Here is a 22,200-nt window from a genome sequence, read left to right as displayed (position 1 = left end):
ACATACACAATTATACAATTATACAGTTCAGGTCACCCCCTCTCATGCTGTCTTATTCTCATAGCTCCTTGAAATATAAACAGCTTATAATTATTGGAATATGTGTGTGTTTGTGTTTTGCAGTTAGAACACTTCTTCTGACCCATAGCTTTAGGCTGTGAAGGAGATACTGGCTGGGAAAGAAAGTTAATGTAGATAGAAACTTCCTGGCTTAAACCAGGCAATATATCTCTGAATAAACCTCATAACTAAAATTATTTCCAGGTCCCATCACCTCCAGTTTTTCTTATGCATATATGTAAACTTGATAAATTTCATTTATTTCTTAAGATTAGAAAATATTTTATACTCTCTAAGAAGTAATACATTTATTTGTAGGTTGAAAACCACAACTATAAGCAGTGAGTATCTTCTACTGCCTTCCCCATTTTAACTGATAATTTTTTACTAATGTAACAAAAATGCAGAATTTATTTCTCTTAGAAGGAGAGGCTAAAATTACTAAAAAATGCAGAATATTGGAAGCAGAGTCTTTCCAATTCCAAATGAACTTTAATCTTGGTGTTAATATAACGGTGGGCTGAAAAATTTGTATCCATGTGCTTGATAAGGGCAGGATCTCTGTAAATTTTATGGACATTTTTATCTTTTGATACAATAAATATTTATTGAGTATTTACTGCTGTATCACATTATTGGTAGAAAAAATACAGAGATGAGCAAAATAAAGTCCTACCTTAATGGAGCTTATATTTTGAGGAGGAAAGATAATAAATAAATAAAACAAAATATAGTATAAGATTGTAATGAATACATATTAAGGTTATAATAAAGCAGGTAATTGGTGTAGAATATTCCTGAGAAAGAATAATGTGATTAAGTAAAGTGGTCAGGAAAACCATTTTAATATGATACCTTTTAGAGGAGACTTGAAGAAAATGAGGGAATAAACTATGAAGATACATGGGGAATAGATTTATTTCAATCGATAAAAACACAAGTGAGAAGACCTAAAAGCGGAAGATTGTTTATTTTTATGAGTAATAGCAGAAGGTCAGGAGTAAAAAAAAAAAACTGGGAAGAAAAGATTATTTGCAAACTTGAAGGTAGAGCCAATATTATTCATTAATAACCTGTATATAGGATTTGAAAAGTATTAAGGCTAACTAGAACACATTTTTTTTGTTTGTTTGTCTTTGTGCAACTGGAAAGATGGGTATGTCATTCACTTAGGTCAGAAGCCTGCACATTAGCCATTATTATTTTATTTGAGGGCGGTGATAGAAAGAAAGGAGGACAGTGTCTTGAAATGATTGAGTATGAGATCATAATAAGCATTCAAGCTGAGATGTCAGGGAGGCAAGTAGACAGATATGTATGAGTCTGGAATTCAGAAGAGAGACAATGTCTAGAAAGATAATTTCAGGAGTTGGCAGCATATAGATGGTTTTGAAGTCAAATAGGATGTATAAAACAAACCATAAATACAGATTTAAAAAATGAAATTTAGGTAGTCATTTGGTCACTGTTAAGGCACACGCAATGGAAAGTCTGAAGTGAATAATGACATAGAGGGAGACAATAAGGAGTTGTGTCTTGGAAATTTCTTTTCACAAGAGGAATTGTGTTAGTTTTCTGTAGCTATTGTAAGAAATTACAACAAACATAGTTTTAAAACAACACAGACTTATTGTCTTACATTTTTGGACATTAGAAGTCTGGTATAGGTCACACTGGACTGAAATCAAGGTGTCAACAAAGCTGTGTTCATTCATGAATGTTCTGAGGGAAAATCAGTTTTTTTGCATTTTTTAGCTTCTAAAGGTTGCCTGCTTTTTTTATTCATGAATCCTTTTCACCTTCAGTCCAACAATGACCAGTTGAATGTTCCTTGCATTGCATTACTCTGACACGGATTTTGCCTTCTGTTTCCATTTTTTTAAGGGCCCCTGTGATGACATTGAGCTCACTCAGATAATTCAATATAACTTCACTGTTTTAAGGTCACCTGATTTCCTCTTCCATATAATAACATCTTCACAGGTTCAGGGGATAAAGATATAGAGGCCTTTAGGGAGTCTCTTATTCTGTCTACCATGGACAGGAATAAATGTAAAGCTAAATATTGATGACTGGCTACAAAGAGATGATTTATAACCTGAATAAGGGATGTTTCTGTGCAGTAGTTTGAGTAAAATCTGACTGAAATGTATTTAGAGAGAATGGGAAGATCAGATTTAGATTAGAAGAAAAAACAAAAACAAAAAACTAAAGATGATCTTTTGAGTGTAGCTCAGTTGGTTAGAGCATCATCCACATATGCTAAGATTGTGAATTTAATTTCCAATCAGGTCTTAGCCAGTTGGCTCAGTGGTAGAGAGTTGACTCAGTTGTGGAAGTCTCTGTTTGGATTCCCAGTCAGGGCACACAGAGAGGCAACTATCTGTTTCCCCTTGGTCCTCCTTACTCTTCTCTCTCTTTCTCTCTCTTCCCATCCTGCAGCCATGGTTTGATTGATTCTAGCACATTGGCCCTGGCCACTGAGGGTGGCTCTGTAGAGTCTTCCTCTTAGGAGCTAAAAATAGCTCAGTTGAGAGCATCAGCCCCAGATTGGCGGAGCATTGGCCTCAGACAGGGTCTCCCAGTGGATCCTGACCAGAGCGCATGTGGGAATCTGTCTATCTCTTGTCCTCTCACTTAATTTAAAAAAAAAAATCCCAATTAGGGCATATACAAGAATCAACTAATGAATATATAAACAAATGGAAAAACAAATTAATCTCTCTTTCTCTCTTCTCTCTGAAGTCAATAAATTAATAAAAAAAAAAGACAGACAAACAGGATGAGTTCAGGGTGGAGTGTTTTCAAGAAGAAAGGTAAACTGATCGAATATAAACTAATAAATGGGCCATCACAAAGAGATGCATTAAAGATGAAGGAAAAAGGAAAAAAAACTTACAGGGATAAAATTCTTGAATAAGGGAGGGCTGATGGAATCTAGTCAAAAATAGTGTTATTGGATGGGACAGTTTCATCCATGGTAAAATAGAGAAAAGTAGAATTAGGGAGTTGTTTTCTGAGTTGGGGATCTAGTGGGAATAAGGATAATTATGTCGTACTGTAGCGTTTGTTTTTCAGTGACATGGGAAGGAAGGCAGTCAGTATAGTGAAAAAGAGAACGAGGCTTTTATTTTTTTTTATTTTTTATTTTTTTTTTCCATTTTTCTGAAGCTGGAAACAGGGAGAGACAGTCAGACTCCCGCATGCGCCCGACCGGGATCCACCCGGCACGCCCACCAGGGGCGACGCTCTGCCCACCAGGGGGCGATGCTCTGCCCATTCTGGGCGTCGCCATGTTGCGACCAGAGCCACTCTAGCGCCTGGGGCAGAGGCCACAGAGCCATCCCCAGCACCCGGGCCATCTTTGCTCCAATGGAGCCTTGGCTGCGGGAGGGGAAGAGAGAGACAGAGAGGGAAAGCGTGGCGGAGGGGTGGAGAAGCAAATGGGCACTTCTCCTGTGTGCCCTGGCCGGGAATCGAACCTGAGTCCTCCGCACGCTAGGCCGACGCTCTACCGCTGAGCCAACCGGCCAGGGCGAGAACAAGGCTTTTAACACTTAGGAAGAAGGTGTGAAATAGTCATCTTGTAGAAGACTTCACAATGTTTTCACATCATGATACATGCAGAAAATATGTGTGCAAAATTCTAAGATACATTTCAGAGTGCTCACAGCTAAAGGTGACCGAGAGTAACTCCACAGTAACAAAAATTACTAAGCCACCTCAGATGTCACCTAACTTCCCTGTGAGTAGTGGTCCCCCATCTCAAAACACTCTACCTCTTCTGAAGATAAGAGAAGAAAAATAAAATGCTGCTATTACAAAATTATCCTTTTCATTTATTTATTGTCTCCTGATTCTTCTCAGTCTCATATATTGAATCCTTTCATCTGCCTTTCATAGAATTCACGTGTCCATCTTTACATTGTTCTCCACATCAAATCACAAACAGGTTTGACAGCATTTATTTTTATTTCCATCTAGGGTAAGGAGTACACTTAAGATGGCTCTGCACTCAGTCTACTGAGGTCAAGATTCTGTGTCTGCCATTAACTAAGTGTTCTGTGACATGTTTTAATATTTCCTCATCCTATTCTCTTCTTATGTATGTAATATTACTGACTTCATAGGGTATTGGGAATAGTACATTAGAAAACACATGTAAGTAACTTTCTACGGCTCTTCCTTCTTTATAAGCACCTAATAAATGTGGGGAGACAAAGAATACTTTCCACAGGTTCTGCATCTATTGATTCCACCTTCTTTCCACCATGTTCCCAGCATAATGAGAGCATTATTTATTCAGGGCTTCACTGTTCTACACTAATTTGCATGTATCTTTTTACCACACTATTATTTCCTTGTCACTTCCAGATAGAACCTCCTACACTCATTCTTTTCTTGACGCCATGTTGGAAGTCATCTCCTTCCATTTCATTAGGAAAAATACATATAAAAGAGTAATAACAAGAATCTGGGTTATAAGTGTGGGACTTCTAAAATGTTTCAGAGTATTTCAGAAACTAACCAGAAAATAAACAGAAAAACTTAAAAGAAAAATTGTGTCAGAACTGTGAAAGTTCTCCAAGGTCATTCAAATTCCTCATGCAAAAAACAATTTCTAAACAGACACCTACTTCACAGAGAGCAGCCCCCACCTTCCATATTTTGTTTCTCCATTTCAAAAGGGCTATTTAACTCAGAATAGAAGACAGGCAGTCCCCATCCTGAGTTTGGTAGCCATATCTTCAAAATAACTGTATGTAGTTTTTATATTTTCACTAAGAGCCCAAAACAGTTCTGCCGCTCTCTTGATTAATCTTCTTTGCCTCAAATTCCAAAATTGGACTAATAGGGGGATGGCAGCTGTCACTACTAATCCCCACATAACTCCTTTTCCATATACCAGATATAGCACAGGATTGCCTTCTCTGGTATCTTTGTGGTCAGGTGGGACTACATAACTCCTTTTGGTGAATAAACTGTGAGCAGAGACAGCATGTGATGCTTCTGGCCTATACTATGCTCTTACTAGTACAAAATCCTCCTAAGGTACTTATCCACTAACATAGTGACTGTCATTTTTCCAATGATGTTCTCTCTATCTAACAAAATTTCTATATGACACTGAGCAGTGCACACCTGCTAATTCACAATGACATATGATGTGAGTGAGGAATGAATTCTCTTTTTAAAGACATTGAGACGATGGGATTGTATAGCTCTTACAACAAGTTTATCTTTCCTTGGTTGATACAATCTGACTTTAATTTCTATCTTTGCTCCCACTTTGGACTTTAAAACTTCAAGCTTCACCCACAATTATATTTAGATAACATTGATGAGGATTTTTTGTTGTTTTTTTCCCACCTATGTTATACCAAGACACTGTATGATAAACAGACAACAAATATTTTCCTTTTCTCAAATGAAAATGTGGGTCTTAATCAATTGCAAAGAAACTGAACTCAAATGTAAGTCTTTAGGTTTCTGATAGTGATCACTTTTATATAGCATCTTTCACTTACTCTTATAAGAATCTTAAGATAATTTCTTCACTTTGTATTTAACTCTTGTTTTTCTTTTTGAGATTCACAGCAAGTGTTTTGTCTTCCTGGCTAAGCCAGCTCTCCTGAACCCATTTTGTCTAAGCTGGAGGACTGAAGAAGTCTGTGCTGTTTCAATAAGCTATCTAAAATTCATGTTTAATTTCTTGGGTCAATGAGGATGTTTTTAGATGAATAGACAACATATGAAGTTGTTGTTGTTTTTTATAAAATTGTCTTGTGGAAACACTGTGTTAATTATTTGTACCAAAATAATGGCATTTCATAACATTCTCAGATTTATTTGCAATTAATTTTTTAAAAATTTTACTTCAGTTTTGGAGTGTGGAACTTCATATGATGATAGATTTTGTGAAGTCACTGAAACCTATATAAATACAGCATGTTTATATTGATGAGGGTTTTGAAACACTTTTCCTGGTGATTAGGCTCTAAATATTTTAGAAATGACAGGAATTGTTGATTCAGGTCTTCACTGATCTAATTTGCTGCAACAAAACTGTATTCATCAACTTGGTTGAGACAGTCTCACAACCTCAGTCATTTTTAGTTCAGTAAATATGACATTTAAATCTTAAAAAGGCAACTTAATTTTATATTTTCAGAAATTGGACGTTGTGTCAGATTTTTCTAAGTACAACTTTGTGTCCTGCTTTGAATTTGGTGGAAAAGTTAAATCGTAATTCTCTTGATCACCATACCCGAAACCCTACATGTTCAGTCCTAGGGAAATATAGATGGCAATCTTATCACAAGAAAGCATATATGGTAAAAAATAATCTATATGTTATCAAACAATATAACTGTGATTATCAATAAAATAAGAAGGAATTTGGGAAAAGTCTTCTCTGGCTATTCAATATGATGATTTAATCAATCACAGTGATGATACTGATTGGTCTTTGTATTTTTCAGGTCTAAATCCAAAGCTACAAAAATCATAGCACAAACTCAGCAAGATAGCAGAATATAAAATTAATACTCAGAAATCAGAGGCATTTTTATACACCAACAATGAACTGTCAGAAAGAGAAATTAAGGAAACAATCCCTTGCAACCAAAAATATAAAGTACCTAGGAGTAAATTTAACCAAGGAGATTAAAGACTTGTACTCAGAAAATTATAAAACATTATTAAAAGAAATCAAGGAAGATATAAACAAGTAGAAGCATATACCTTGCTCATTAAAATGTCTATATTACCCAAAGCAATTTATAAATTCAATGCAATACCAATTAAAATACCAATGACATACTTCAAAGATATAGAAAACATATTTCAAAAATTTATATGGAACCAAAAAAGAACACGAATAGCCTCAGCAATCTTGAAAAGGAAGAATAAAGTAGAAGGCATCACTCTTCTTGATATCAAGTTATACTATAAGGCCATTGTACTCAAAACATCTTGGTTCTGGCATAAGAACAGGCATATAAATTAATGGAACAGAACAAAGAACCCAGAAATAAACCCACACCTTTATGGACAACTGATATTTGACAAAGAAGGTAAGAGCATACAATGGATTAAAGACAGTCTCTTTAAGAAATGGTGTTGGGAAAATTGGACATTGACCTGCAAAAAAATGAAACTAGACCACCAACTTACACCATTTACAAAAATAAACTCAAAATGGATAAAAGACTTAAATGTAAGCCACTATACATATCTTAGAAGAAAACATAGGCAGTAAGCTCTCTGACATCTCTCGCAGCAATATATAATATTTGCTGATTTATCTCCACAGGCAAGTGAGATAAAAGATGGGATAAACAAATGGGACTATATCAATCTAAAAAGATTTGCACAGCTAAAGACAATAAGAACAGAATAAAAAGACAAACTACACAATGAGAGAATATATTTGACAATGCATCTGATAAGAGGTTAATAACCAAAATTTATAAACAACTTGTAAAACTCAACACCAGGAAGATAAACAATCCAATCAAAAAATGGGCAAAAGGAATGAATAGACACTTCTCCAAAAAGGACATACAGATGGCCAATAGCCATATGAAAAAATGCTCAACATCACTAATCATTAGAGAAATGCAAATTAAAACCACAATGAGATATCACCTCACACCAGTCAGAATGGCGCTTATCAACAAAACAACACAGAATAAGTGCTGGCGAGGATGTGGAGAAAAGGGAACCCTCCTTGCTGGTGGGAATGCAGACTGATGCAGCCACTGTGGAAAACAGTATGGAGATTTCTCAAAAACTTAAAAATCAAACTGCCTTTTGATCCAGCTATCCCACTTTTAGTAATATACCCCAAGAACACCATAGCACTGTTTCAAAAGGAGAAATGCACCCCCATGTTTATGGCAGCATTGTTCACAATAGCAAAGATCTGGAAACAGCCCAAGTGTCCTTCAGTGGCAAGTGGATTATAAAGCGGTGATACACACACACACACACACACACACACACACACACACACACACACACACAATGGAATACTATGGGGCCATGAAAAAGAAGGAAATATTACCTTTTGCAACAACATGGATGGACATGGAAACTATTATGTTAAATGAAATAAGCCAGGCAGAGAAAAAAAAAATCATATGACCTCACTCATTTGAGGAATCCACCCAATGAACAATGTGAACTGAAGAACAAAACTGAGACAGAGGAGAGATCAAAGGGACCAGAGGAAAAGAGAACAGAGTGGATGATAGGATGGGATAAACCTGAAGGGAAGGGGGGAGGGCGCTTTTGGGAGGGGGACAAGGGAGATGTTGAGGGAATATGGGGGAGGGGGATGCATTCAGGGCAACACTAGAATCTGTGTAAACACAATAAATTAAAATCAGTAAAAAATAAGATAAAATAAAATACATATATTCAAAAATTATAATGAAAACAAAACAAAAAACACAATAAATTAAAATCAATTAAAAATAAAGAAATAAAAATAAATAAATAAATAAAAGCCTCTTTTTTGATTAAAAAAGTCTATAACATTGAAAAAATTATGAATTACAAGTTTTTGGTTTTTCAAACTGTCTTATATTACTGTATTTGTATATTTTTCTTAGGATGGCATATTCTCATTTCTGAACATTACTGCTGTTGTAGGCCATTCAATAAAAATATTATTTCCTTCTTTAAAAAAATAATTATAGCACATGGTCCCTTTTATTCTTCCAAATAATGACTGGAGCCTTTTTTTGCTTTCTTTGAACGTCCTTCCATCTCTCATTCTTCTCCTTTAAGTAAGACTATTGCTCTAACATGAAAAGACCAGGGATAGTGGTTCCCTAAGTGCATAGTCTTCAGTTTGGGAATTGCATTTAGTTCATTTCTGGGGTGACTCCAAATTTACTATATCCATTGAAGAAGGTTTGCAATAAAAAAATTGAATTTTTCTATAGAATTCTACAATGATTTCGGAGCTACCAATCCATAGCATGCATTTATGGTTATTGATTGAAGCACTGAGTTTAAATTCTAATTCTTATACTTTGAAAAAATCCACTTGTTTAAAAGTCTCCTCCACAGAATTAACTTGTCAAGTGATATCTTTATAAAATCCAGTGGCTTAAGAAATAATGTTTAAAAGAAAAAATAGTAGTTCTCTCTACAACTCTATATTTTCTATTCCAATTTATTACACATCACAGTCTCTGAACATTAATATTCTATCTTTCTCCAACATTCTATATTGTCATTTAAAAAAATTGTTCTTATTACTATAACTGGTAGGAATATACAGAAAGTCTGGGTAAGGGGGTTTTATTCAGATCTGCATCAACATACATACCTTCTGTCTAGAAACTCTGTGCTTAATAGGTGTGACTTCTCCTAAACTCCTCCTAGTATTACTGATATGCACAGTAATATTAAGCCTGGTCACACAGAGTATCATATCCTCACAAAAAAATGTTTTTCTGTTGAAAAGTTACCACAATTTCCTAACATCATGTGAATTGCCAGGACTAATGGACATTTCTAAATAGCTGCCCTAATTTCTCCTCTTGCAGCAAAAAGTAAGTCTCTTAACGGTAAAATTTATACCAATAGACTATAGCAAATATGGTAGAAGTCATCACAGTCATACTAACTTGCAAGTTCATGAGTCTCAGTTTACAAACATTTGTTGGAATATTAGTTGTCCCTCACAGTGCTTTGAAATAAGTCTTCTTGGTGTTAAGGAAAGCAGAAATGATGACTGGTTTGACATCCAGGTCTGATGCCTAGGGATTAAATCCATTAGAGGCAAGTGACAGCTTTTTGCACTCTGCTGTGTTGGCATTAACTGTCCATATTTGTCAATGACTCAAACCCTTTTCCTACGTCCTTTCTCATACAACATAGAGACCTTCCACGGTATATGTGTATAGGTGTATGTGCATGGGCCTGTGTGTGTGACCAGATTGCCTTGAGCTGCTAGCTAACTGCTTACTACCTTCGGACAATACTAAAAAAAATTTCTGCACCAGCACAGGTTTCACAAATGAGCTTCTTTATACTTTTATTTTCTTTTCAGTTGTGTTGCTAGGTAATTTATTGAGAAGAGTCCTCGAAGTAAAGTTTTTAGAGCACCCAGTTGGAAACATGCCATTAATCTCCTTGGGTACAATAAGCCTATGCCAGTATTTTAGGTTTCCTGTCTTCTGTTGCTCTACTTTCCCCTTCATTAAATTGATCCTCATTAAATAAAAGAACAAAAATATTTTGATGAATGAGGAATGGGTTTAACCTTAATAGTTTACAATGCAATTTCATAGAAAGACTTTTAATGATGCTAAATATCCTTAATGTTGTTAATCTTCTGTAAGAAGAATATTGATAATGCTTCACTTTATTATATTTAAGGAAGGAATGTGTTCCTGAAAGTAGTTGCTTAATTACTTTATCAAATTGTGTACTGCCGACTTGATGTGCCTCTCCATCTGTTTTCTTCAATTTATTGGATTGACGCCATTTGGCAAAAGAACAAATGAAAGTCTCATGAGATAAGGGGAATAGGTCATCTGCTTCAAGGCTTTTGAGACTACAGGGTGGCTCAAAAACTTAAGTCTGCCCATGGAAGTGTAAAAGCTTGAACTTCAATACTGAGCTCCTGTGTTTCTTTTTTTTTGTTTTGTTTTTGTTTTTGTATTTTTCTGAAGCTGGAAACGGGGAGAGACAGTCAGACAGATTCTTGCATGCGCCCGACCGGGATCCACCGGCATGCCCACCAGGGGGGCGAGGCTCTGCCCCTCCGGGGCATCGCTCTGTTGCAACCAGAACCACTCTAGTGCCTGGGGCAGAGGCCAAGGAGCCATCCCCAGCGCCCGGGACATCTTTTTGCTCCAATGGAGCCTCGGCTGCGGGAGGGGAAGAGAGAGACAGAGAGGAAAGAGGGGGGGTGGAGAAGCAGATGGGCACTTCTCCTGTGTGCCCTGGCCAGGAATCGAACCCGGGACTTCTGCACACCAGGCCGACGCTCTACCACTGAGCCAACTGGCCAAGGCCACCTGTGTTTCAATTCTGCCTCCTATCATTCATAATTAAATTAACTCATGAAAGCCTCAGTTTTATCAACTACATAATGGAAATAATAAACAATTTTATTGGCAAATACTTAATTTTTTTATGTTCACATGTTCATTAAGAACTGGATATATGAAGAAAAATAGAAAAGTTAGTGATTTATACTTGTGTTGCCTGTCTTCCTGTTGGAGTTATTGTGAACATTACAAGAGAAAATGACTAGAAAACTCATTTAACTTTCCCTGCCTTCGATATGGTGGCTTTGCCATTGACCAGATTGTGCTCTATTATTCCCTCTTCTGTTGAATTTCATGCTCTTTTTGCTTTGCAAAATGGGAAACGTTTATCATATATAGCTTTGATCAACTGGGGTAATGGAATAAGATGAGAACTGGTTTTTCTTTGAGAACTCTGACAATTCCCACTTGCATTTTTCAGTCTCAGTGAACAGTATACCAAAATTATTCTCTTCTCCCCTAAGACTGCTACCCTGGCCGGATGAGTTGGCTTGTGACATCAATGTTCCCTCAGTAAAGTAAGCTTGCTCTCTCAGAGTCCTCTGTTTCGACGTCAAGCCATTCCGGTTCATCTATGGCCTAATGTTTAAGAACACATACTTTAGATTCAACCTAAGTTTTGTTCAAATCTTACCAAGTATGAACTATAAATTTGAACAAGGTATTTAATAGCTGTAAGATTCAGTTAACATCTCTGAAAATTTGAGATATTAGTATCTGCCACATTAGGTTGTGAAATATAAAAGAAACAAGGTGCATAAAGTGATTATAGCATTATTTGGTCCATAATAAGTACCTCAGAATGGCAGATTAAATAATATAGCTCAATCTAAATTTTTTACAACAGTAAAGTTATAATTTGTGCACCTAAATTTCATCTTTTCATTTTCCAAGATACTGTATTTAGAAATCCATTGCTGGATTAATCAATTCAAAATTATATTTATGACCTTTAATTTAATAATCCAATGATACCTAAATAACTACAGATTGTTTCTCTAATCTTACTCTCGAATCGATAAATAACATAAAAATTATTAGAAATGTTCAGAGGTTTTTGGAAAAACATATTATAAAATTTGAAGCATATCAGAATAAATAAATGTTGGAAAGGACTGAATCAGTGTTGTGTTGGTAAATGGCTAACAACTGGCTTTCACTATAATAAATGAGAAAAAGAATGAGAGAGAGAGAGAGGGAGAGAGAGAGAGGAAGAGGACATGGGAGAGGAAGAGGAGAACGAGGAGAAGGGAGCTAGAGAGAAAACAAGCAAACAAACCTGATTTTATTTTTGCCTATTTCCATGGTATAAATCCTCCCACCACTGCTCATTTCAAGCTACCCATACCAGTCAGTTCACAAAATTTCTGAAAATATTTAACTTTTACAAGATAGCTTGAATGATTTGTAACATACATCAGAATAATAATAGCTTTTATTAGATTGTCAAACCATATTTATGATTAAAGAATTGTTAAGAATCATTGGTTTTCTTTTCCTTTCTTTTATTTATTTTATTTTCTTTGCAGAAATGGACATTTATTTGGGTTTTAAATAAAGGGTAGTATTTGCATAGATAAAGAGCAGGTTGAGGAGGATACCCTAGGCATGAGAGCTGGGGAGAGATGAACAAAACGTACACTAAGAAATGAACATGGCAAGCTGGGGAAATTATCTGTACTAGTCCTCACCATCACAGTTGCCCAGCTGATTTGTAAATTCCCACATGCACAAGGAAGGCCTATGTTCCAGGGAGTCCTAGACTGTCCTGGTTTACATGTCTATTGTCCTGGTGTAATTATTAACAGAGCTCCCTTTGAATACTTGATAAATGATGCCACTTATTAATATAAACAGTGTTTATATTAAAAATGATTAAACAAAAGTGTCATTTCTGATAAACCCTGACTGTTAATTTTGACCTTGCTTTTAGTCATAGGTTGGGTGCTTGATGCCATTGATTCTGGTTTCTGTGCCTTTGGCCACCCATGAAACACTGGGTGCTTTCATTTTCTCCTAGGAACTGATGGAGCCTAAAGAAATCTTCCACCTCATTCTCCTCTTGCTAGAACATGACAATCCCCCCCTAGGAGCTGCAGAGAAGTAAAAACTCAGTCATCTCTGCTCTCGTAAAATGTGTGTGTCCTCTTTCCTCCCAAGAGAATTTTCAGGTTTTCAAAGATCTCTCTTTGTTTGAAAGGGTTAGAGAACTGAATTGGATGACTTGGAAAGTGTTTAAAAATTCTTTGGATGGAGCCTGACCAGGCGGTGGTGCAGTGGATAGAGCTTTGGACTGGGATGCGAGGACCCAGGTTCAAGACCCCTAGGTCGACAGCTTGAACGCGGGCTCATCTGATTTGAGCAAAGCTCACCAGCTTGAAGCCAAGGTCGCTGGCTTGAACAAGGGGTTACTCGGTCTGCTGAAGGCCCATGATCAAGGCACATATGAGGAAGCAATCAATGAACACTAAGCTGTCGCAACGAAAAACTGATGATTGATGCTTCTCATCTCTCTATTCCTGTCTGTCTCTTCTTATCTATCCCTTTCTCTGACTCTCTTTCTGTCTCTGAAAAAAAAATTCTTTGGATGGAGGCATCAGAGAAATACCAGGTGGCTGCTGGGCAGTGAAGGGGTGGATCTCTTCCAGTAGTGGTGTCATGTATCATGTTCAATGGATGGGCCAACTAGGATCCTGGAGTGGAGAATAAAGGACTATACAACTAAGACTTGATCTCGCTCTCACAGCAGGTAATCCTAGCTTGGGCTGGCCTGGACTCCAGCTCATGTAATCTCCTCAGCTCTCTCCCAGCCAGCAGGGAAAATTTTAGGTGCTGTCATTGTTGATACAACACCTCTTTATGAGTACTAAATTTTCAAAAAATAATAAATGAAAATGAGATTGTGTGTCATTGCAACATGTGCCCTACATAATGAAATATGATGATGATATCAAATTACTGGCTAATTTAATGGCCTGGAAAAATTAATTTTTAAAAATGCCAAATAATTTCCAAATCAGACAGATTAGAGAAACAGTATCTATTTTTGGTTTTCATTTGGAGAGCATGCTCAGAGATTTTTTTTTTCCTTTTAAAAAAATATCGAGGAAATCTACTTTGTCCTGGGCTGGGATATCAGCTCAGAGTGGGGGGCGGGGAGGAAAAACTCTTTTACCTTCATTTCATATCTGATTTGCACTGGTCTTTTTAATTCTGGTTTCTTCTTATCAATTTGTGTTTGAATTGTAGAGGTTTGCTCTTGATTTTTGGTTTGTTTTTTTTTTAAGAAAAAACACTTTTTGTTTTTTCTTTTTTTTATTGTTTTCCTTTTAATTTATTTTGTTTACATGGATTCAAGTTTCCCACTGAATAATAACTCCCTCACCCCCAACCTGTGTCCCTTTTTATATCCCTCTTTCACCCTCCCCCTAACTCCCTCCCCTCTTCCGTCTAGGATTTGCTGTCCTGTTATCTATACCACTGTGCTATGTATATATAATTTCACTAATCTCTTCACCTTCTCTGATCCCATCCCCTCATTCCTTTCCCTCTGACAGCTGTCCTTCTGTTCCCTGTGACCCTGCCTCTGCCTCTATTCTCTTTCTCAGTTTACTTTGTTTATTACCTTCTACATATAGGTGAGATCATATATTTTTTTTCCTGCCTGGCTTATTTCACTTAGCATAACAATCTTCAGGTCCTTCCAATGCTGTCGCAAAAGGTATTCCTTTGTGTATATGTACCACTGCTTTTTAATCCACTCATTCACTGATGGACACTTGGGCTGTTTCCAGATCTTGGCTATTGTAAACAATGCTGCAATAAACATAGGGGTGCATATCTTCTTTTGAAACAGTGATTTGATATTCTTTTTTTTTTTTTTTTTCATTTTTCCAAAGCTGGAAACGGGGAGGCAGAAAGACAGACTCCCACATGCACCCAACTGGGATCCACCTGGCATGCCCACCAGGGGGCAATGCTCTGCCTCTCTGGGGCATCACTCTGTTGCATCCAGAGCCATTCTAGTGCCTGAAGCAGAGGCCACAGAGCCATCCTCAGCACCCAGGCCATCTCTGCTCCAATGGAGCCTCGGCTGCAGGAGGGGAAGAGAGAGACAGAGAGGAAGAAGAGGGGGAGGGGTGGAGAAGCAGATGGGCGCTTCTCCTGTGTGCCCTGGCCAGAAATCAAACCCAGGACTCCTGCATGCCAGGCCAATGCTCTAACGCTGAGCCAACCGGCCTGGACAGTGATTTGATATTCTCAGGATATATTCCTAAAAGTGGGATAGCTAGGTCAAAAGGCAGTACCGTTTTTAATTTTTTGAGGAAATACAATACAGTTCTCCACAGTGGCTGCACAAGTTTGCATTCCCACCAGCAGTGCTGGAGGGTTCCCTTTTCTTCACACCCTCGCCAGCACTTACTGTGTGTTGATTTGTTGATGAGCGCCATTCTGACAGGTGTGAGGTGGTATCTCATTGTGCTTTTAATTTGCATTTATCTGATGATTAGTGACATTGAACATTTTTTATTTGCCTATTAGCCATTTGTATGTCCTCTTTGAAGAAATGTTTATTCAGTTCTTTTGCCCATTTTTTAATTAGATTGTTTATCTTTCTGGTGTTGAGTTTTACAAGTTCTTTATAAATTTTGGTTATTAACCCCTTATCAGATGTATTGGCGAATATATTCTCCCATTGTGTGCCTTTTTTTTTTCTGCAAGAGAGACAGAGAGAAAGAGAGAGAGAGGGCCAGATAAGGATAGATAGGAAGGGAGAGAGATGTGAAGCATCAACTCATAGTTGTGGCACCTTAGTTGTTCATTGATTGCTTTCTCATATATGCCTTGATTGTGGGGGGTTGCAGCTGAGCCAGTGACTCCTTGCTCAAGCCAGTGACCTTGGGCTTCAAGCCAGTAACCATGGGATCATGTCTATGATCTCATGCTCAAGCCAGAGACACTGCTCTCAAGCTGGTGAACCTGTGCTCAAGTTGGTGATTTCGGGGTTTTCAACCTGGGTCCTCTGTGTCCCCGGCCAATGCTCTATCCACTGGCCACTGCCTGATCAGGTAGGGTGGCTTCTTTATATCTTTAGTTATAAGACTTCTGTTCAGCTAATCTCAGGTGGTTTTCAATGATTGCCGTCTTATAATTTTGTTGTAGTTTTGGTGTGATCGTGGAAAGAGGAAAATACATTTAACTACTTCGCCTTCTGACTGAAATTCCTTGTCAATATATTTTCTTCATGTGAAAGTACTCAATTTTTAACATAATTTTTAAAAAAGGAAGAGTAATAATAAGTCACTTAACTTCAAGACCTAGTTTCCTCATTTCTTTCTAAATAATATGTTAAATTAAATATAAACATTTTACTCACATATGAATATTTTTATTAATGTGTTATTAAGTTGACATAATCTTAAATTATCTTCTCAACCACCTCTAAATTATCTTGTACAAAATTAGCTCTATACAAAAAAAATAGAATACATTCTTTTCATTATATTTTAAATGAACAAATAATTTATAGGTTAATAAAACACAGACACTTGTATTTTTCACTTAGCTTTGGTAGGTTGAATGTAACATATCAATATTTGCTTTAGATTTTCTTAATGAAAAAAAATTACTACTTTGGTCTACTTTTGGAAATACATCTCTCCAAGATCTGTGTGTATGTGTGTGTTTACAGTCATAAAAATCCTTTGGCTTTTGAGGTGACATTAGATAGAGTTTATATTGCTCTTTCATTTTTAAGTTCTTTGGTAGTATTGAATGCAACATTTTATGTCTTAGAATTTCTCTCTTGCCATTCATCTTGTTCTAGGTAAATTATAATTTTAGCATCTTTTTATTTGTGACCAGATATGCTGCATCCCACAACTTCCAGAGCCTTATTCCTTAAGGCAGGATGAATATGCTGTCAGGAAGGTCTATTACCAATTTGTGCATTTTTCCAAATATAATGAGTATCCTTCAGGAACCTGATGTCAATTTTCTAATCACTTCAAATTTTAAGTAGTATAAACACACTTGTCAGTTATGCTATGAAGAGAGAAGAATCTGAGATTTTACCTTACATGCAAAATGAGACACTAGCCTGCTGCAGATTTGTAGTGACTGGCAGAAAAAAGAAACCCCTGTTTCAAAAAACAAAAACCTGTTTACGAATGGTAAACCAGGAAGCATATACGTAAGTGTATTTTCTTTAGTTTCTCTTGCCCCTGAGTCTCCTGTGGGTAATATAGATGAGCCAAGATGGATGCCTTTATATGGAAGGGGCTGTAATACAGAAGAGTAATTTCAAATTTAGAGTCTTTGTCTTTATAATAGACATTGATCAGTGTCAGCCTTTTTGGTGAAGGAAGACATCACCTATATCCCAAGGCTATGATCATTGCTGCCCTTTGCTCGATCTCACAAGGCTTATATGAAAACCTGCCATTTTCCCAGAAGGATATACTGTATTTATATTCTAAGGATACTTTATATATAGATTCTATTAAAAAATATTTCAGAACAAAGGGCAGTCAAAATGTGCAGAAATATGAAACACCCATGAGAAATTGTTTTCCAACAACTCTTGGCTGAATTCAGTATGTGTTACATTATGTATTTAATGATATTGGAGAGTTCTCAGAACAACACCCAACACTTTTACTAAGGATGGGTCCTCATGGTCCCTGCTTCTTTGTGTCAGTACCTTGCAAGGCCAGGTGAATCTATTTGATGCACTGTAAGTCCTGGTCCCAAATTTTCACTGCAAGAGAAGCAATTATTCAGAACTTTTATTACTGAACTACAACTGGTCTGGGGTTCAGGTCACCCACTGCCACAATGAGAATAAGCAGAAACTGGGTCTGAGAGGGTAATAGGTATCTTTAATCAAGATTGCCAGCCACCTGAGGAGACAGGCGGCATGCCCTAACCCCAAAGCCTGCCTTATAATCTCAGTCGCAAGGACTGATTATATACTTTTTTGTTGAGGTTAGTACAATGGGGCATACAGTTAGTCATAAAGTAGGATAGGTGGTTCCCAGCATTTTATGAGTCATCAAACAAGATGGCTGGTTCCCAGATCATAATATCTTCTCCATGGCATTTCAATCTAATCCCGGTCTTTATTGCTTCTTGGGCGCCAGTCATCTCCTCAGGAATATGGGAGCATCCAGCTTCACTAATTCTCCTCAGGGCTATGGAAGTATCCAGCTTCAGTAGTTCTCCTGCATTCCTGGGTGGGGTGCTAAAGATAATCTAGGAAATAGGTTACATATGGTATACTAACAATCATATATGATATATATGAATAGATATATTACTGATTGTATACTATATTAATACCCTATCACTTTGAGTCTATAGGCAAAGGATGGCTTTACCACAAACTAATAACAGTTTATAATTTTTTTTTTAAATACAGGAAGGAGTTAAGATACAAAAAATCCAAATATTACGGTTGTCTTCTACATTATGTTTGGGATAAGACAATATCTGAAATTTAACTGTGGTTTGCAGAATTTCTACACACCTGGAATTGTGCCATGAATATGCTACATTACATGGTAAATACTAATATATGCAATCAACTTGCTAATTAACTGACCTTTATAAAGGAAGAGTATCCTAATTATTTAAATGGTATTAATATACTCTATGAGACCTTATTGCAGAAGAGGAAACCAGAGGTTTCAAGTGTGAAAAGAACTCCATATAATTGCTGGCTTAAAGATAAAAACAGTCATGCCTGATCTGTGGTGAAGTAGTGGATAAAGCACCAATCTGAAACGCTGAGATTGCTGGTTTGAAACAATGAGCTTGCCTGGTCAAAGCACAAATGGGAGTTGGTGCTTCCTGCTCCTCCCCTCTTCTCTATCTCTTCTCTCTAAAATAAATAAATACAATCTTAAAAAAAATTGTCTTAAAGTTAAAAAGAGTTATGTTAAAAGTATGACAAGGAAATAAATTTTCTCAACAAGAGCTTGTAAGAAGACCTCAAGCTTCAGATGAATATGATATTAAGATGTTACCATGTAATTAGAGAAATCTTATTTTTAAGAAGTGGAGATTAGTTGAAATATGGTAGCAATCTACTACTGTCTCCACTTGTGAATTCTAGGTCTTAGAGATATATGGTAAAAACAATAATTTTCAAGTATATATTAATAGAGTCATATGTATTAAAATTTTGCTAAATTTCTTATTTTAGTGCTTTTAAAATTATTTTGACTATCTAGAAGAAACTCATTTATGCACTATTATACATTTACTGCATCATGGCATTATTTCAAACAACAACAAAAATACATCCATGCACACACAAGAGCAGGTTTAATTTTTCTTTTTTTTAAATAAATTTTTATTATTAATGTTCATGGGGTGACATTAATAAATCAGGGTACATATATTCAAAGAAAACATGTCCAGGTTATCTTGTCATTCAATTATGTTGCATACCCATTGCCCAGAGTCAGATTGTCCTCCATCACTCTCTATCTAGTTTTCTTTGTGCCCCTCCCTCTCCTCGTTCCCCTCTCCCTCCTTCCCACTCACGTCCACCCTCCCACCACCCGTGGTAAACACCACACTCTTGTCCATGTCTCTTACTCTCATTTTTATGTCCCATAAATGTATAGAATCATGTAGTTCTTGTTTTTTTCTGATTTACTTATTTTAATCTGTATAATGTTATCAAGGTCCATCCATGTTGTTGTAAATGATCCAATGTCATCATTTCTTATGGCTGAGTAGTATTCCATAGTGTATATGTACCACATCTTCTTTATCCAGTCTTCTATTGACAGGCTTTTTAGTTGTTTCCATGTCTTGGCCACTGTGAACAATGCTGCAATGAGCATGGAGCTACATGTGTCTTTATGTATCAATGTTTCTGAGTTTTTAGGGTATATACCCAGTAGAGGGATTGCTGGGTCATAAGGTAGTTCTATTTTCAGCTTTTTGAGGAACCACCATACTTTCTTCCATGATGGTTGTACTACTTTACAGTCCCACCAACAGTGAATGAAGGTTCCTTTTTCTCCACAGCCTCTCCAACATGTGCTATTACCTGTCTTATTGATAATAGCTAATCTAACAGGTGTGAAGTTAAGTGGTTCACTTGGGCTCTCTTTTGTTTGTTCATATAGGCCTGAAGTGATATGAACTTTCCTCTTATTACTGCTTTTGCTGCATCCCAGAGATTTTGCTATGTCCTATTGTCATTTTCATTTGTCTGTATATATCTTTTGATATCTGCGCTTATTTCTTTTTTGACCCATTCTTTTTTTAAAAGTATGTTGTTTAGTTTCCACATTTTTATGGGGTTTTTTCCCTCTTTTTTGAATTTGAATTCTAGTTTCAAGGCTTTATGGTTAGAAAATATGCTTAGTACAATTTCAATTATCTGAATTTGCTGATGATATCTTTGTGGCCCAACATATGGTCAATTCTTGAGAATGATCCATGTACACTGGAGAAAAATGTATACTCTGTCACTTTGAGATGAAATGTCCTGTAGATGTCTAGGGTTTTGTTTAAGGCTAATATATCTTTATTGATTCTCTGTTTGGATGACCGATCTAGAGCCATCAGTGGTGTATTGAGGTCTCCAAGTATGATTGTATTTTTGTCAGTTTTTGTTTTTAGGTCAATAAGTAGCTGTCTTATATATTTTGGTGCTCCTTGGTTTGGTGCATATATATTAAGGATTGTTATGTCTTTTTGATTCAGTGTCCCCTTAATCATTATGAAATGACCATTTTTGTCTCTGAGTACTTTTTCTGTCTTGTAGTCAGCATTATTAGATATGAGTATTGCCACACCTGCTTTTTCTTGGATGTTATTTGCTTGGAGTATTGTTTTCTAGCCTTTCACTTTGAATTTGTTTTTATCCTTGTTGCTTAGATGTGTTTCTTGTAGGCAGCATATAGTTGGATTTTTTTTTTTAATCCATTCTGCTACTCTGTGTCTTTTTTTTTTTTTTGGTAAGTTTAATCCATTTACATTTAGTGTAATTATTGACACTTGTGGGTTTCCTATTGCCATTTTATAAATTGCTGTCTGTTAGTTTTGTATCTTGTTTGAGTCTTCTCTTTTGTTTTTCTATGTTTTGTTTTTGTTTGTTTGTATTCCTTACTTCTTTCTTCTGTTGCTACCTTTTTAAAATCATGTGCTTCTGTGATGGTTTTTTCCAGTGTGGTTACCATTAAGTATTGAAAAGGGTACCTACCATATTCATTGTAGTACCCTATCTTATGAGTGTTTCTGCGCTTCATCATCCTTTGCTACTGTTAATCTCCATCATCTCCCCCCTTTTTTTCTTTTGTTGTTATAGTTTAAATTTGGTTTTATTGTGTTCTTGGTGGAGATGTTACTTGTGGTTTTGTTTTGTTTTGTTCTTTGAATCTGGTTGGAAAACCCCCTTTAGTATTTCCTGGAGTGAGGGCTTTCTGATGATAAATTCCCTCATCTTTTGTGTATTTTTGAATGTTTTTATTTCTCCTTCTTACTTGAAGGATAGCTTTGATGGGTATAGTATTCTTGGCTGAAAGTTCCTCTCTTTCAGGGCTTTAAATATAGGGCTCCACTCTTTTCTAGTTTGTAGAGTTTCTGCTGAGAAATCTGCTGATAATTTAATAGGCCTTCCTTTATTTATATGTTGTATTCTTCTTTTCCCTGGCTGCCTTGAGAATTTTTTCTTTGTCGTTGGTTTGTGCCATCTTCACTATGATGTGCCTTGGAGTAGGTTTGTTGGGGTTAAGAAAACTTGGTGTTCTGTTTGCTTCTTGAATTTGAGGTTTTAGTTCTTTCCACAGGCTTGGGAAGTTCTCGTCTATTATTTGTTTGAGTATATTCTCCATTCCATTTTCTCTCTCTTCTCCCTCTCATATACCTATTATTCTTATGTTATTCTTTTTGATAGAGTCAGACAATTCCTGTAGGGCTTTCTCATTTTGGGGGTTTTTTTTTGAGTCTCTTTCTTCTTCTTCTCACTAATCCTACCTTCTATCTGGCCTGTTCTATTAGCTAAGCTTGTTACCTCATTTTTCAGCTTGTGAATTGAGTATAT

The sequence above is a fragment of the Saccopteryx bilineata genome, chromosome 3 (genome assembly GCF_036850765.1).
Source record: "Saccopteryx bilineata isolate mSacBil1 chromosome 3, mSacBil1_pri_phased_curated, whole genome shotgun sequence".
Taxonomy (NCBI): domain Eukaryota; kingdom Metazoa; phylum Chordata; class Mammalia; order Chiroptera; family Emballonuridae; genus Saccopteryx; species Saccopteryx bilineata.
This window is presented reverse-complemented; position numbering follows the sequence as displayed.